We start from the raw sequence: 15,237 nt of genomic DNA, 5'->3' as shown, positions 1-15,237 counted from the left end.
AAACGGTGAACCCAGGACCACAGCTTCACCGGAGCAGCCGCACTACCGAGCTAACGGGGACGGTTTGCTGTGTTTTGCTTAAAATAACATGCAATGTTTTGGTCAAATCCTTCATTAAACACCTTTAGCCTGATTGTTGATTGTAAAACATTTTATTCGCCGGGAAGAGCTTGGCAAGAGGTCGCGTTAAGTGGTCGAGAGTACATAGCCCTCGACGACTTTGTCAGCCCACTCCACCGCCAAAACTTGCGTTCTGGGGTCAGAGCTAGCCAGCACGGTCTCCCACCGCTCGAGAGAAGGAGCTGTAACTAGATCACCCGGAGGTGGCTCTATTTTGCAGTCCCACAGGATGTGATCGTAGGTAGCACGTTGGCCACAGTGTTTGCAGTTTGGGTTGTAAAGATCTGGATAAATGTGCGCGAGGAGTGATGGGATGCGTATCGATCTCGTCTGTAGACGACGCCACGTAACCTCTTGTTCTTTAGTAAGTCTTTTGTCTGGAGGGGGGAAAATTCTCCTCTCTAGTTTAAAATGATTGGTGAGATCATGATATGTGATCATTGAGTCCTTCGTGAAATGCAGGGAGCCAGACTCATCCACTGCCCGGTCGACGAAACCTCGGGCTTTATTGTGGGCTGCCTCGTTCCCCGGATTCCCCGAATGGGCTGGGACCCATATCAATTCGAAATAATTTGGTGAGAATTTGGTTGCGTTAAGGATTCTAAGGGAGGTGTTTGTAATTCGCCCTTTAGCGAAATTATTGATACCCATTTTGGAATCGCTGAGGATGATGCTCCCTTGGGTATGTGCTAGGGCGAGGGCTATAGCCGCCTCTTCTGCCGTTTCAGAGGATTTCGTTTTGATTGTCGCCGAGACGATGTGGTCACCATTCTCGTTCACAACCACAACTGCAAAGGCATTGGTATTTTTGTATTCTGCCGCATCTACATAAAGTGTTGCAGCGCACTGTCTGTATTTCTTATGTAAGGCTTTGGCTCGTGCTTGTCTTCTACCCTCATGGTGTAAGGGGTGCATGTTTTTGGGGAGTGGTTTGATTAGTAGGGCCGTCCTATAGGCGCGGGGTAAGTCTACTTTAGCATCGTTATTCGTAGGTTGAAAGTTAATTCCGAGCCTGGTAAGAATACTCCTGCCAGTTCTGGAATTGGCTAATCGCGCTGTTTGAGCCATTAAATGGGCTTCTTTCAGTTCATTGTAGGTGTTATGTATTCCTAACCTCATAAGCCTTTCGGTTGAGGCATTTAGTGGGAGTCCTAACGCAGCCTTATAGGCCTGCCGTATCATGCTATCCAATTTGTCCTTTTCTGCTTTCGAAAATTTCAGATAAGGGGTGGCATAGAGTATCCTGCTCAGCGCAAAGGCCTGCACTAGGCGGCATAAATCTCTTTCCCTCACCCCTTGTCTGCGGTTAGCTATGCGGCGGTGTAATCGCGCCGTCGCTTCTACCGTGCGTTTTAGCTTAGTGAGTGTGTCAGTATTTTTTCCATTTGTTTGTAAATACAGCCCCAGTATTCTCATGGTCTGTACCTCCTTGACAGATCGTCCATTAACATAGACGTTTATTTGCGGGGGGGATGTCGTGGTACGCCTACCTCTTTGTTTACGACGGATCACGAAGAGTTCAGATTTTTGCTCAGAACAAGTGAGGCCGGAATCCCATGCGCATGCCTCGATGATGTCCACTGCTGCTTGGAGTGTGTCTTCTATGTAGCCTTCGCATCCTTTCAATGTAAAAACAAACCGTCATTTTGACGGCCACTTTTTTATCTATTTTGACGAGCCGCCGGCGTCAAACGGGAAAGACGGAGACTTCGCCGTGAACGAGCGGGCGAGGAGAAAGAGACGGAGAGCGCAACACAAAACGAGAAACTCTATTGGCTGGCGCGTAGGGGTACGTCATGTGAGAAGTCGCTCAACGCGCGCTTCCGGCCCCCGCTGCCAAGGAAGGAGTCCGGTTGTCGTGGTTCCCTCTCGCTTTTCTTTGTGCGCGCTGCTTCTGCCCGTGTGTGCGTTCTGTTTTTGCGCCATTTTGCCTTTTTGTGTGCGACGCGTTGGAAGGCCGCGAAGACGCAATCAAGGAACGTATGGGGTGCAGCCGAAAATCAACTGCAGCGGGTAGAGGTAAGTGTTCTGCTTATATGCTTCGTTCGTGCAGTACGCGTTCTGTGAGGCACATAGCTACGAGGAGCACGCTAGTTCTCACGCGTAATGTATACACGCACCGATGGCCGTGGGCCCGAGATTGCCGTTCAGAGACATGCTTCTACGTAAAGGCTGGACTCCATGTACGCGAAAACTCACGCGAACGCGAAGGCGACGGCGGCGGCGACGGCTGGCGTTCGCTCCGTCGCCCACCGGCCAAGCTCCATGCGCAAAACAGACGCGAACGCGAAATGGCGACGACAATCAGTGTTGCTGGCATAATACACCACAACGCTGTTTGCGCCTTTAACAAGAGTCACATTATGTGCAAGGTTTAAAATATTGCGCATGAAATTCAAAATAAAATGTGTTTACAGCTTTGTGCATTGAGTGTAGACTGTTTAACTGAACACTCACGTAACTTTTTGGCACTTGGTTGTGGAGTTTGTTTTCGGCTGTTTTCCCCACGCGCTTTTCCGCGCGCTTTTCCCCGATCGAAATGGAGTGGCAGCAGAAAGTAGCAGCTCTACGTTTGCGCCTAATTTTGAAAAGAAAGAAGGCCCTTACACGCAAGTACTGGGTTCGACCAGTCTGGGAGCGGCGCGCTGAGGAAAGCGAATTCTTTACAGCGGTAAGTTGTTCCTGGCGAAGAAATCAAAGCAGCGCAACTGCATGTGGTTCAATGCATTCTTGCAGATGAAGGTGATGCAAGACGGGGACGCATCGCTGTTCCACAAGTTTTATCGCATGTCCCCGGAGACATTTAACCTCCTCCACTCAATGGTTGCAAGTCGTCTAACAAAAGAGTGGCTGTGCAGAGAGCCCATATCGTCTGGCGAGCGCCTCGCCCTGACGCTGCGGTAAGGACGTACTGTTTCTGAAGGGACGCTGTGCGACGAGCGCCTCTGAGCAGACGACGCTTGTTTGGGGACATTGTACAGGAGATTGCTTGCCTGTAATAATTCACAGAGTAGCACAGCGCGCGCGCGTGTGCGTGCGTTTTGGAACTTGATGGAATTCTTGTTATTGTCTATATTTTCAGGTACCTGTCATCAGGAATGTTGATTAAAGATGCCGCAATGGCGTTCAGGGTGGGGATCGAAACAGCCAGACGGGCAATCCATCTGACATGCACAGTGCTCTGGGAGGTGCTTGCTCCAATTTACATGAAGGTGTGTCAATTAATTTTGCCCTCTAGTACAGTACAGCTACGATATAGGCATTTCAGTTTTCATTAACCACTAGTCCTCCGTATTGCAGGCTCCAACAGAGAACGAGTGGAGGGAAATTGCTGCAGACTTCTGGAGTCTGTGGCAATTTCCAAACTGCCTGGGAGCCGTTGGTGGGAAGCACATTGAAATCAAGTGCCCCAAGAATGCTGGAAGCCTTTATTTCAACTACAAGGTATGAAAGCAAAGTATTTGTATGTTGTGATGTAAAAAAGGGAGTAATCCACTTGTTGCACTGCTGTCAAGGCCCAAAGAACATTGTGGAAAGGGTCACATCTGACTGTGAAACAGTCACACTGAGCTGGTGTTTTGTGTAGCATGATTGCAAGTGTGTATTCTGAGGAGGCAAAGTCTTTTTTTTTGCGAAAACTACTGCATTGCAATAATAATTGTAACGCACTGCAAGAAACAAAGTTCATGACATTCCAGCAGTAAACTCAGTACGAGGGGAGGGTCAACTGCTGTGGGTGCAGAGCGAGCATCAGGACGTGGTAGAGGGTGGGATGACATGCCAGGTCACCGCACTTGCTACTGCTCACTCTGGTGAAACCTGTGGACCCCCTTTAGTGTTTGTATTCACACTTATTCGCAGGGTACCCATTCCATTGTTCTGCTGGCCGTGGTGGACAGCAAGTATCTTTTTCGGCTGGTGGACGTGGGCGCACCTGGAAGACTCAGTGATGGGGGCATCTTTAAAGATTCCCTCATTGGGCAACATCTGCATGAGGGCAAGCTCAATCTGCCTCGTGCAGCTCGACTGCCAAAGTCGGAGAAGGTGTGCCCTCATGTTTTCGTTGGCGATGAGGCCTTCCAGTTGCGCCCAGATTTCATGCGGCCACTGCCAGGGAGCCGCACAGACGCCAAAGAGGTGGTGTTCAACTACCGCCTCAGCCGAGCACGGTATGTATCACTCAAGTGAGAACCTAACAGTAAATTTAACTGTGTTTCTGGCCTCACTCAGTCACCAGTTAGCATCGTAGACTTGCAGGCATGTGATATTTTATAAGTGCTAAAACCAGCCTATTGAGTCACAAAAAGGGCTTTGCTTGGTGTGAGAAAAGTGAGACGCATATTAGTTTTGCAAGCAAAATTGTGATTGTTTCTTTTACAGAAGATGTGTTGAAAATGCATTCGGCATCTTGGTGTCTCGGTGGCGCATCTTCGAAAGAAAAATCAACCTCGAGCCCAAAAATGTGGACAGTGTGGTAAAAGCAACATGTGTGCTCCATAATTTTATTTGTATGGAGAGCAGTTCCGCTAGCTATTACTGCCCTCCTGGCTACGCTGACTGCACCGACACATTCGGAAATGTTTACGAGGGCTCCTGGCGGGAGGCTGCGTCTACCTCTGCAATGTTCCAGTTGCAGAGGACGAGGGCACGCAACTGTGCACAGAGTGCCACTGTTGTGCGCAACACATTTTTGGAGTTCTTTGGTACTGAAGGCCAAGTGCCCTGGCAGTGGAGCCTGCCTGGTGTCAGCAAGCCGTAAGGCTTGGGCAGTGGCTCAGCCATGTGTGTGTCGAGTGCAGACTACTAATTGTAGTTGCATGTTTCCTTCTCATCCATTCTCTTAGATGACAGTCTATCATCATCTTGCATTAGCTTTATGCTTTTATGAGGGTTTAATGTCCCAAAGCGACTAGGGCTATGAGGGACGCCGTAGTGAAGGCCTCCGGAATAATTTCGACCACCTGGGGTTCTTTAACGTGCACTGACATCACACAGCACACGGGTGCCTTGTGCATTTGCCTCCATTGAAATGCGGCCGCTGCGGTCGGGTTCGAACCCGGATACTCCGGCTTAGTAGATGAGTGCCTTAACCACTAAGCCACTGCGAATGGTACCATTAATGATTTCATTGTTTGATCTGCCAAAATCTGGCATTTTTCTAGAAGGTGGTCTGCTTTTCATTGATAATGAAAAAGTGGTGTGATAGAAAAGGAATAGTGATAGAAAAAAAAGTGATACGTTGCTTAAACAATGTATCATATTTACATCCCTCAGCCGAGCTATTTAGTCAGCATCATATAGTCAATATTCACTCCTTTTATAATTACCGTCTCCTCCACCAGTTTCATTTTGGTAATGCAAAGTATAAAGAATTCTTATTGACACTTTCAGGTGCAATGTTAGGCTGCAATATTTTTAAAACGCGTGCCTGAAAAATGGGAAATTGCACACCGCCGAACAAATTACCTTCTACAGTCATTAAGCTATACATGCCAGTGTTACTCAATAAGCTCAATGTACCCAGTTCTTTTAATCCTTTAATAACCCGAAAAGTTTTGCGTTCAATATTTCTAGAATGACTTGCACTTTCATGCTATAAACATAATAATCTTAGCTTTATGTCTAACTTGAATGCAGTGATCGGGTTTGTTGCAAGCTTTTGTGCATGCATACGCTAGTCTTTGTATAATGGCTTCATGTCTTTTTTTACTCTTACTTCTGCTCTTATTTTTGTACATTTATGATAAAATGTGTCTTTTTCGAAGCAGCAGAACATGTAGAACTTTTCTTTTGTATGGCTGTCACTGTTGCCTGCCATATCAAAGGAGTAAAAGTAATATCCGATCTGCTGGGAGAGTTTTTTTGATGCTTGTTGATACGATAGGAAAGTTGCTGCTTTCAATGTTTTCTTTTATTTATGTTTTGACATGTGACCCTTACATATGTGTGCAAACCGCAATTAACTTCAGTTGACTGTTTGCGCACCAGTGCTTGTGTCGCCCCTGTTGTCCCCAGTCAGTTCAAAAGCGTAATTATGTTTGACCATCTGCATTCTCTGTATTACATCGTCTTTTTTCTTTTTCCCCAGCGAACTTTGTTGGATATCGATAATTTACAGCCTCAAGTGTGTGTGTGTGTGTGTAAATATTGGGAAATTATTTTGTTGCATTTGAAGACTTTTTTTTATTTTGCATGTGAGCCTCTGCATTCAGATTATGTACCTTTACATCTTATGAATATGTCCTTGTGTATTAAATTTTTGTACCATAAAAGCTCTGCACACTTCATTCTTTACATTGCCATGCAAAGAATCCATTATGCCATTATGTTTTCCAACCTCTTCAGTAATCAGGGAGTTCGAAAGCAGTAACTTGCTAGATGCCACGACTAGTCAAGCTGCTGCTGCAGCTTTTTGCTTCGCCCCGTATTTCTGATGGAAAGAAATGAATTTGTAAACACACTGTTCTCTTTGTGATTGTAATAGATCACTGTATCCACACAGTAAATTTAGAAACTTTAAAGACGCCTTTTATTTCACAAAAATGCGGACATGTAAGCATTGAAAATGACCACTGCAACTGCAATGTCTACTGTGGCAAAGCTGACTATAAATAAAAAATGCATAACGGAATGTAACCTTGATTGCACAAAAGTGTAAAAGCTGCTGCATTCACAGTTATTGCAGCATCACTGCAGTCAGATATCACTAAGCGCACAATAAAATGAGAAACTTTAAAGACTCCTTTTACTTCACAGCAATGCAGACATGTAAGCATTCAAAATGACCACTGCAATGTCTACAGTGGCAAAGCTGACTGTGAATAAAAATGCATACAGGAACATAACCTTGATTATTGCACAAAAGTGTAAAAGCTGCAGTATTCAGTTATCACATCACTATAGTCGGGTATGACTAATCATACACTAAAATGAGAAAACTTGAACTTCACAAAAATGGAGACTCCTAAGTAATCAAACCAATCATTGCAAGTGCAATTACAGAGTTGACTTTAAAATAAGAAATAAGTACAGAAACATAACTGATTACTGCGCAAAAGTGTAAAAGCTGCAGTAATCAGAGTTGTCACAGCATCACTATAGTTGGGTATTACTAATCATACACTAAAATGAGAAAACTTGAACTTCACAAAAATGCAGACTCCTAAGTAATCAAACCAATCATTGCAACTGCAATTACAGAGTTGACTTTAAAATAACAAATAAGTACAGAAACATAACTGATTACTGTGCAAAAGCTGCAGTAATCAGAGTTATCACAGCATCACTTTAGTCGGGTATTACTAATCATACACTAAAATGAGAAAACTTGAACTTCACAAAAATGGAGACTCCTAAGTAATCAAACCAATCATTGCAACTGCAATTACAGAGTTGACTTTAAAATAACAAATAAGTACAGAAACGTAACTGATTACTGTGCAAAAGCTGCAGTAATCAGAGTTGTCACAGCATCACTATAGTTGGGTATTACTAATCATACACTAAAATGAGAAAACTTGAACTTCACAAAAATGCAGACTCCTAAGTAATCAAACCAATCATTGCAACTGCAATTACAGAGTTGACTTTAAAATAACAAATAAGTACAGAAACGTAACTGATTACTGTGCAAAAGCTGCAGTAATCAGAGTTATCACAGCATCACTTTAGTCGGGTATTACTAATCATACACTAAAATGAGAAAACTTGAACTTCACAAAAATGGAGACTCCTAAGTAATCAAACCAATCATTGCAACTGCAATTACAGAGTTGACTTTAAAATAACAAATAAGTACAGAAACGTAACTGATTACTGTGCAAAAGCTGCAGTAATCAGAGTTATCACAGCATCACTTTAGTCGGGTATTACTAATCATACACTAAAATTAGAAAACTTGAACTTCACAAAAATGCAGACTCCTAAGTAATCAAACCAATCATTGCTACTGCAATTTAAGAGTTGACTTTAAAATAAAATAAAGAAACCATAAAGGAATATAATTTCGATTATTGCACAAACATGTAAAAGCTACAGTCTTCAGAGTTATCACAGCATCACTATAGTACAGTTCAAAACGAGTGACACCAACAGTCACCGAAAGCAAGGAAAGCATAGTGAGTTTGTATACATATACTGTTCTCCATTTTTTCGTATTGTGGTACTGCTCGCTTGGAAATAAGTACTGTAATCTCGTTATGCCTGAAAGGTAACTGATTACAAGTCGGATCAAAAACATGAATATGCCAGCAATGGGAACCAAACTCGCGACCGTACACGACATGGAGGTCGTGGGTTCGGATCGCAATGGTGGCAATTGCTTGCCTTTGTTCCAATTTGTAATCCAGCCGCCACGGTGGCTGAGTGGTTATGACGCTCGGCTGCCGGCCCGAAAGATGCGGGTTCGATCCCGGACGCGGCGGTCGAATTTCAATGAAGGCGAAATTCTAGAGGCCCATGTACTGTGCAATGTCAATGCACTGCGCAGTGTCAATGCACGTTAAAGAACCCCTGGTGGTCCTTTTAGGGAGCCCTTCACTATGGCGTCTCTCATAGTCTGAATTGCTTTGGGACGTTAAACCCCCATAAACCAAACCAAACCAATTTGTAATCTGTTATCTTTCAGGCATAACCATATTACAGTAATAATTTCTCAATGAGCAATACCACAATATGAAGAAATGTATATGCATCTAATTCCCTATGCTTTCCTTGCTTTCAGTGACTCTTAGCTTCCTTCATATGATCTCCCATGCATGATGTATAGCTAGAAGCAATATAAGAGGGAACATGGGAGCGTGTGGCCTTCTTGCTTTGCAAAGTACTGTCAGGGACAGAAGGCGAGAATTGTCAGTGTAAAAGGCGCACGCAAAGTAAGCATGGCCGCCTATCCTTCCCGAGCATGACCCTGATGCCACCTGTTGTAGTCTGTTGGTGGCTGCACTTTGCAAAGTACGGAGGCCCCATGCTCCTGTGTTCCCCCTCATATTGCTTCCAGCAGTTCACAGGATAAATCAAGTAAATTACTGCTCCGGTATGAATTCAAATGCACACTGCAATAACTTCATCTGCATTTCATTGTGCAGCCTCTTGGGCACTTCCCTCATTTTGTCGACTAAGTATGCTCCGAAATGATCGAGGCTGTCCGGTTTTCTTTTTGAGCATTTCTCCAAGCATATCAATCTGACTATCATACTTCTCTATTCTGCTCCTTTTTTTACGTGAGCCTGTGCTGGGCATTTCAGCCACAAGCTCAACACTGGCACTTGGGGAATTTGGTGTTGGTGCTGCGCTTGTCCCAGGACTTGATGGCAAAGAGGCAGACTCGACAAACATTTGTTGAAAAATCGCCTCTGCACTTCCCTGTGGCGTGTCGTTGATGTTTTCTTCGGGCACAATATATACCGCTTCCGCATGCGGCAGCGGTTCCAAGCTGCCCGAGGTCCTACAGTAAGGTAAAAGATAAGTAAGTACCTCCAGTTTCAATCGGGGAAATGAGGCCCTTTAAAGTTTAATGCACTTGAAGACAATGGTCTGCTCGAATTATTTAAGAGGCAGCAAGTACAAATAATTTGCTACAATAGTTTTCAACACGGCAGACAGGAAATAATATTGGGCCTTGGTTTTCTTGTTCTGTGCAAAACGGTAAATCAGCGGCGAAACTGCACATAAAACAGCATACATTCAGTGAAATGTAATGATAACCTCCAAATGGACTTACGGTCTGCTGAGCATCGTGTCCCGCAGGAAGAGCAGCCTTTCGAAGAAAGGCCAGGTTGTCTCTTCAACCTCGTCTGCCCCAGTCCCGCTCTTTTTTGATTGGCGGAGCCCTCTAAAAACCCTCCTGAATGTGTCGCGCAGATTTTTCCAACGGTGCTTCACGTCAGGAACTGCGAAGGCATGAAAAGCGCAATAATAATCGGCTATCAGGTGAAAGCCTGTATCGATTTGGCATGCAAATCTGCTGCCCGGCAGAGTGCATTTTCTAGCGAACGATAACGATCGCTCGACGTTACACAACTTGCCACGTCGTAAAACACGGCAATTGCGAAACGCGGCACTCGGCGTACGGTCAGCATTTCGTATAGTCAATGGCACCTACAGAGTGCTTTGTTTACAAAACCTCACCTGTTGCACCGACGGCTTCGGCTACTCGGCGCCACGCCGCTTCCGAAACGTTGCGGGCCTTATAGTTTTTTTGCTGCAGGTCCCAAAGGACCCGCTCGCACTCCACGGCGTCAATGAGTTTTTCATTGAAGGCTTGTGCTTGAGCGTGTGCCATGGTAGCGCAAATGTGATACACCTACGAGCACTCGAAAAACAACAATGCGGCACTTTCGAGAAAGCGCGCAAAATTACCGGCAGTGACGTACGCTGCCTTAGCTGCTATTGGCTAATCGCGTAAGCAACTTCCGGGCGATGAGCGAAATTTTCTGTGGGTGCAGATCCGAGCGACACGGCAAGCGACACATGCATTTGCTTCGCGCGACGGCGTCGCTCGTTCGCTTGCCGCCGTCGCCTTCGCGTTCGCGTGAGTTTTCGCGTACATGGAGTCCAGGCTTAAAGCGTGAATCGCGGCCTCATGGTTCAGCCACGTGCAGCGATTTTCAGGGGCTGCGTGCGCCCACGTGTAAAAAAAAAATTTCCTGTGAGGAACACTGAAGCGTACGAAGAGCATTGGCGCACGTTAATTGAAGAAAGTCGAAGAAAGTCGTTTATATAGTATCTCTATCATGCGGGCACATACAATCGCGATCGAGCCTGTCTTTCGGTTACGATTACTGCTACGCGGGCCAAGGATCGAAATCGAGTTGGTCGAGCTCTAGCGCGCCATGCGCCTCTGTTTAAATGCAGAACACCTTATGAATGGGCTTAATGGGCAGTAAAAATTGTCGTAAAAACCATTTTTTACATTTTCAGTTGTAATTCAGGCCAAGACATGTGCTATGACTACCATGCTGGCCATCTGCAGCTCCCTTGAATTCATGGTGTCGGCACTACTGTCGTAGGTTCGTCAAGTATTCGTCAATAAAAAGCAGACTACTTTTCGTGCACTGATCAGCTTTTTTCTGTTTTATTTCTTACGCTCTCTCTTTTTTGTTGTTCCTCACTTCCTGGCACACCGAGCCCCATACGTCGGTGTCCGGTGGCGATGGGGCAGCTCAGTGTTTAGTTCGTGTACTGATAGTGTGCAGTTTCATTCTTGTATAGCATTAAGATATGGGCCTAATTATTTCAGCAATAGTTATTTCCAAATAAATTCTATTCATTTTTATAGCTTATTGCCTATAAGCCTCAAACAAGGGCCAAAAATTTCTTTCGACTGGCGTATCCATTAGCTGGGAATTATTGAATCAAGTAAATTTGTAGTCTTGTAATTTTATACCGCATTTTCATCCATTTCTGCTGAAATGATACTGTACCCGAGGTGTAGAAAGTGCCTTGATGACAGCAGGATCGTTGGAAGTATGGTTATGATTTATTATTGAGATGCATGTATCTGATCACTGATTTTTTCTCTGGAGTCTAATAACATGTGGCTTGTGAATTCCCAGCATGCAGCTGAAGGGGGGCTGGAAGGACTGCCAACAACTCCGCACCTTGCTGTGATTGGTATGTATTTGTCATTTATAGAACTTTGGCTCAAAACATGGCTTGTACAGTGTATTTTATTATTCTACGATGTAACCTGATTTTGTGTAACTTCACTCTACTTAGTAGGACATATTCAAAACTTAGGAATGAGGCTAGCCCTGGATGAAAGGCTTAATTGCTGCTTCATCTTATGTATGTACAGTTTGTTTAATAATTAAACATGATAACAATGTGCAAGTTTGGCCAGTAGTTTTCCATTCTTATTAGAGTGTACAAAAAATTTGGAACTCAGTAGCAGTACTGTTGATAAGTGGGGAGGGTGGGGCAATCTCCGCACTATAAGGTGATATGCCAGAGTTCATCGAGACTAACGTGCGGCCTTTTGACTTGCCAAAAGCATGACGTTCTGCTAGAAAGCATGAACGAAGCTGAGCTTGGCTTTTCTCATCAATGTCATGGCAGGCTAGGTACAAAATGGAGGGCCTTTGAAAAGTTGCCTCGGTGCTTGCCCAAGTTTCGTTACCTCATCACTATTCCCCATTATTTAAAAAAAAAACGAAGTATTCTGTCGACAAAGTTAATTCTTTTTTGTCGTGCAATATTTGTAAAGCTTTTTCGATAAACAAGTTCTATGTAGTATGTTTACATGAAGCAAGCATCTTCAACAGATATAATTAGTGGCGTGTAAAGCACTGATAAGGGAGGGCATGTTGCATGTGTCTGTCTACTGCCAGGGTACCATAAGGCCTAGCAACAAGACCCAGTATGGCTTTTTACGAGTACATTTGAATTCGGCTTCTCTCAGTGTACACATCGAAGGCCATAGAGTTACTCGAATTATTAGATCACCCCTTTAGTGGGTAGCGTTTGCGTGTGACTAATTTTTTTTCCTTGCAGGATCAAGCATGGGGGACATAAAGAAGATCATCGTTGCAGTGGATTCTACAAGAAGTCTTGAGAAGGCCATGGGCCTCCTCCTTGGTGCCTTCTTTGTGTTCAACGTTGCGTACCCTCCCGACTGCCCCCTCACCATGGAGCTTTTGCAGAGGTAAATGAGTGAATGTGGATGATGCGTTTGATAAGCAATCGGAATTCGAGGCAATAGTGTGAGCAGCAGGCTTCTTTTTCCTGAGGAAAGTCACTCGCCCTCCTTAGCCAGTGCCTGCAAATGATCAGTTCTGCCCTGTTCCCCTGAAATTCTGATGTCGTCACATACATTCCTCTCGTGCATTTCTTCGTTCTCTAGCACAGCACCGTGTTGCTTTTTTGGCACACCTGTATGGTGATTTGCCAGTCACAGGCGTCTTTAGAAAGTAGAATGGTAAGATTATTGACATAGTGCTGCTTGCCAGCAGTACATGCTAACAAGCCTTGCACATTGGCTAGCTCTGGCAATTGCGAGATGAAGGCCGGACTTTTAATTTTAAATTGCACCCAGTTCTGGTATTCTGACACTTGCAGAATTGCGGATTTGATCATTGTCATGTCATGAATGCACAAGCCTGGCAGTTTGCATTGCCTAAACTTGGTCACGTGTCCTGTGAGTGCATCTAGATAACACTTTTCAGTGTTTTGCTTATTTTTTTGGTTGGCTACTGCAAGAAAGGGGCTAGAACGAAGAACCAGATAGGACGGGCGACTGTCAATTATTGCTAAATGTAATGTGTGCAGCACTTTTATAAGTACCGACGTCAGGAAAAATAGGAGCGAGGATTAAGTGTAAATGCAGGTATTTTAAGTCGCTCTACTATGTATCGTGTCCACTGGCTAATGTCCTAGTGCAACATTACAGTGTGTCTGACTATGGGTTGCGTCCACACATGTGGCAAGTTGCCGGATGCCTCTCTGCACTTTTACAGGCCTCAGGTTCCCTTGTTACCATTGATGCAGTGCTCGCTGTAGCCTGTGTACAATCAGCCCCGAGAAAGTAGAGCTCTCTACCTCACCTTCTGGGCACTCAACAAACCTTTTGCAATGATGAATGTCAGATTTCATTTTGCATTGAAACGGGAGACGTGACACATAGGCAGGACAGCTTCACAGGTACTGTCACAACCATTACATGGCACTTTCCCCTTTCACCTGGTGATCTTTTAGGGGCTGGCAGGGTTATTAGCCCCTTTCAAAAAAAATTATGCTGTGATCCCATATTTGTCCAGAATTGCTCAGTACTTGAAATGGACAGGTGAAAGAGCCATCGTGAAGTCTGCTATGTTGGCACCTGAGAAGTTGGCCGCCCTTTGTGTCAACAGTTGCAGTGTAAAAGAAAAAAAATTAAGACATTCATCATCGTGACAGGTTTGTTGCTTGCTCAGAATATTTCAGGTGTGAAATTCCGCTTATTTGTGGCCAAGGGCACAGAAATTAGAATGAGCATTGTGCAAATGGTAAGATGATGAGGCATGATAATTAGGTTTTTAAATGTATGCATGGTTGCCACATGTGCAATTGCAGCCTATACCTAGACATCAGGGTGTTACATCAATACTGACCTATGTTTGCGGCTGATAGCTGAAAACACTGAAATGCAGCAAAATGCTCTTGCATAGTTATGGTTTCTAGACTCTGTGTATGGTTCCTGTACATGATGAGCACCTATTGTTACTAGAAATACTATACGGTGTGTATGTGCAATTGTGGGCTGTTTTTACGAGTTATAATAATGGTTACATTTAGGTACATCATTTATTGTTAGTGCATGTATATGTAGCTATTTAAGCGCACTACTAGTGTGCTCACATTTGTTGCTACCTGATTTTAATCTCGTCTTTCAATTTCGTAATACTGTGTGTTGCAGAAGGTAGTGCAGTTCACACATTCATGGCATTTCACGCGTGTAGGCAGAGTATGTGATTGGCACAGTTTATGGAGCATGGATTTATTCTATCCTCGTTTTGTTTACAGGTACCTTGGGCAGAGCAACCCAACGAAAAGGCGCGGCAAAGGCAGGGCCTGCGGAATCGCACCAAAGTTGCTGAGCCTGCTGAATGCACTTTAATTTATGAATAAATGTGCAAGTAGAAATGTAAATTTGTTTTTGTTGCATGGTTTATGAGGTACTGCCCACTGCAAGTGACTTTCATGTGGTCAGGTTCACCACACTATATATTGACACAGAATTATGTTGAGACTTGTCGTGTTGGGCCATCATACTGACAACACAGTTGCATTTCATGTTGACAAGCCAAATTTTGGAATGGTTAAAAGCATAGTCATTTCGAAATTACAGCCTGCTATTACCTTGATGGCCAAATGCTGTACTGACAGTTATAGATAATTTCAAATTTGCAAAAACTCTTGAAGTCATAAAAACAGTTTTAAAATTGACAGCTTGCCATCGCAGACAATCAGTGGTATAATTACAGTTTGGCTATATTTTCAAATCGATAAAAATGACATCGAAGTCAGGAAAAAACATTGTCATTTAGAAATGACATCTTGCTGTAACTGCTACGGTCAAATGCTATCAAATTGACAGTTTGACTGTATTTCACATTGACAAGAAAAACATCAAAATGATGG

The 15,237-nt window shown here is 44.1% G+C and overlaps 2 long non-coding RNA genes across 2 annotated transcripts; one reads left to right on the top strand and one right to left on the bottom strand.

Moving 5' to 3' along the window:
* The first annotated feature begins 2,041 nt into the window (after window positions 1-2,041).
* LOC144132391 (uncharacterized) lies at window positions 2,042-14,745 on the top strand. The gene is made up of 4 exons (XR_013314797.1): window positions 2,042-2,139; window positions 11,676-11,733; window positions 12,613-12,763; window positions 14,620-14,745. It is a non-coding gene; the product is annotated as an uncharacterized LOC144132391 (long non-coding RNA).
* On the bottom strand, window positions 7,452-11,129 carry LOC144132392 (uncharacterized). Its single transcript, XR_013314798.1, has 3 exons — window positions 10,249-11,129; window positions 9,842-10,010; window positions 7,452-9,565 (listed from the first exon to the last, which is right to left on the bottom strand). It is a non-coding gene; the product is annotated as an uncharacterized LOC144132392 (long non-coding RNA).
* Window positions 14,746-15,237: the final 492 nt, after the last annotated feature.

Source organism: Amblyomma americanum, chromosome 5, assembly GCF_052857255.1.
Source record: "Amblyomma americanum isolate KBUSLIRL-KWMA chromosome 5, ASM5285725v1, whole genome shotgun sequence".
Lineage (NCBI taxonomy): Eukaryota > Metazoa > Arthropoda > Arachnida > Ixodida > Ixodidae > Amblyomma > Amblyomma americanum.
This window is presented reverse-complemented; position numbering and strand designations above follow the sequence as displayed.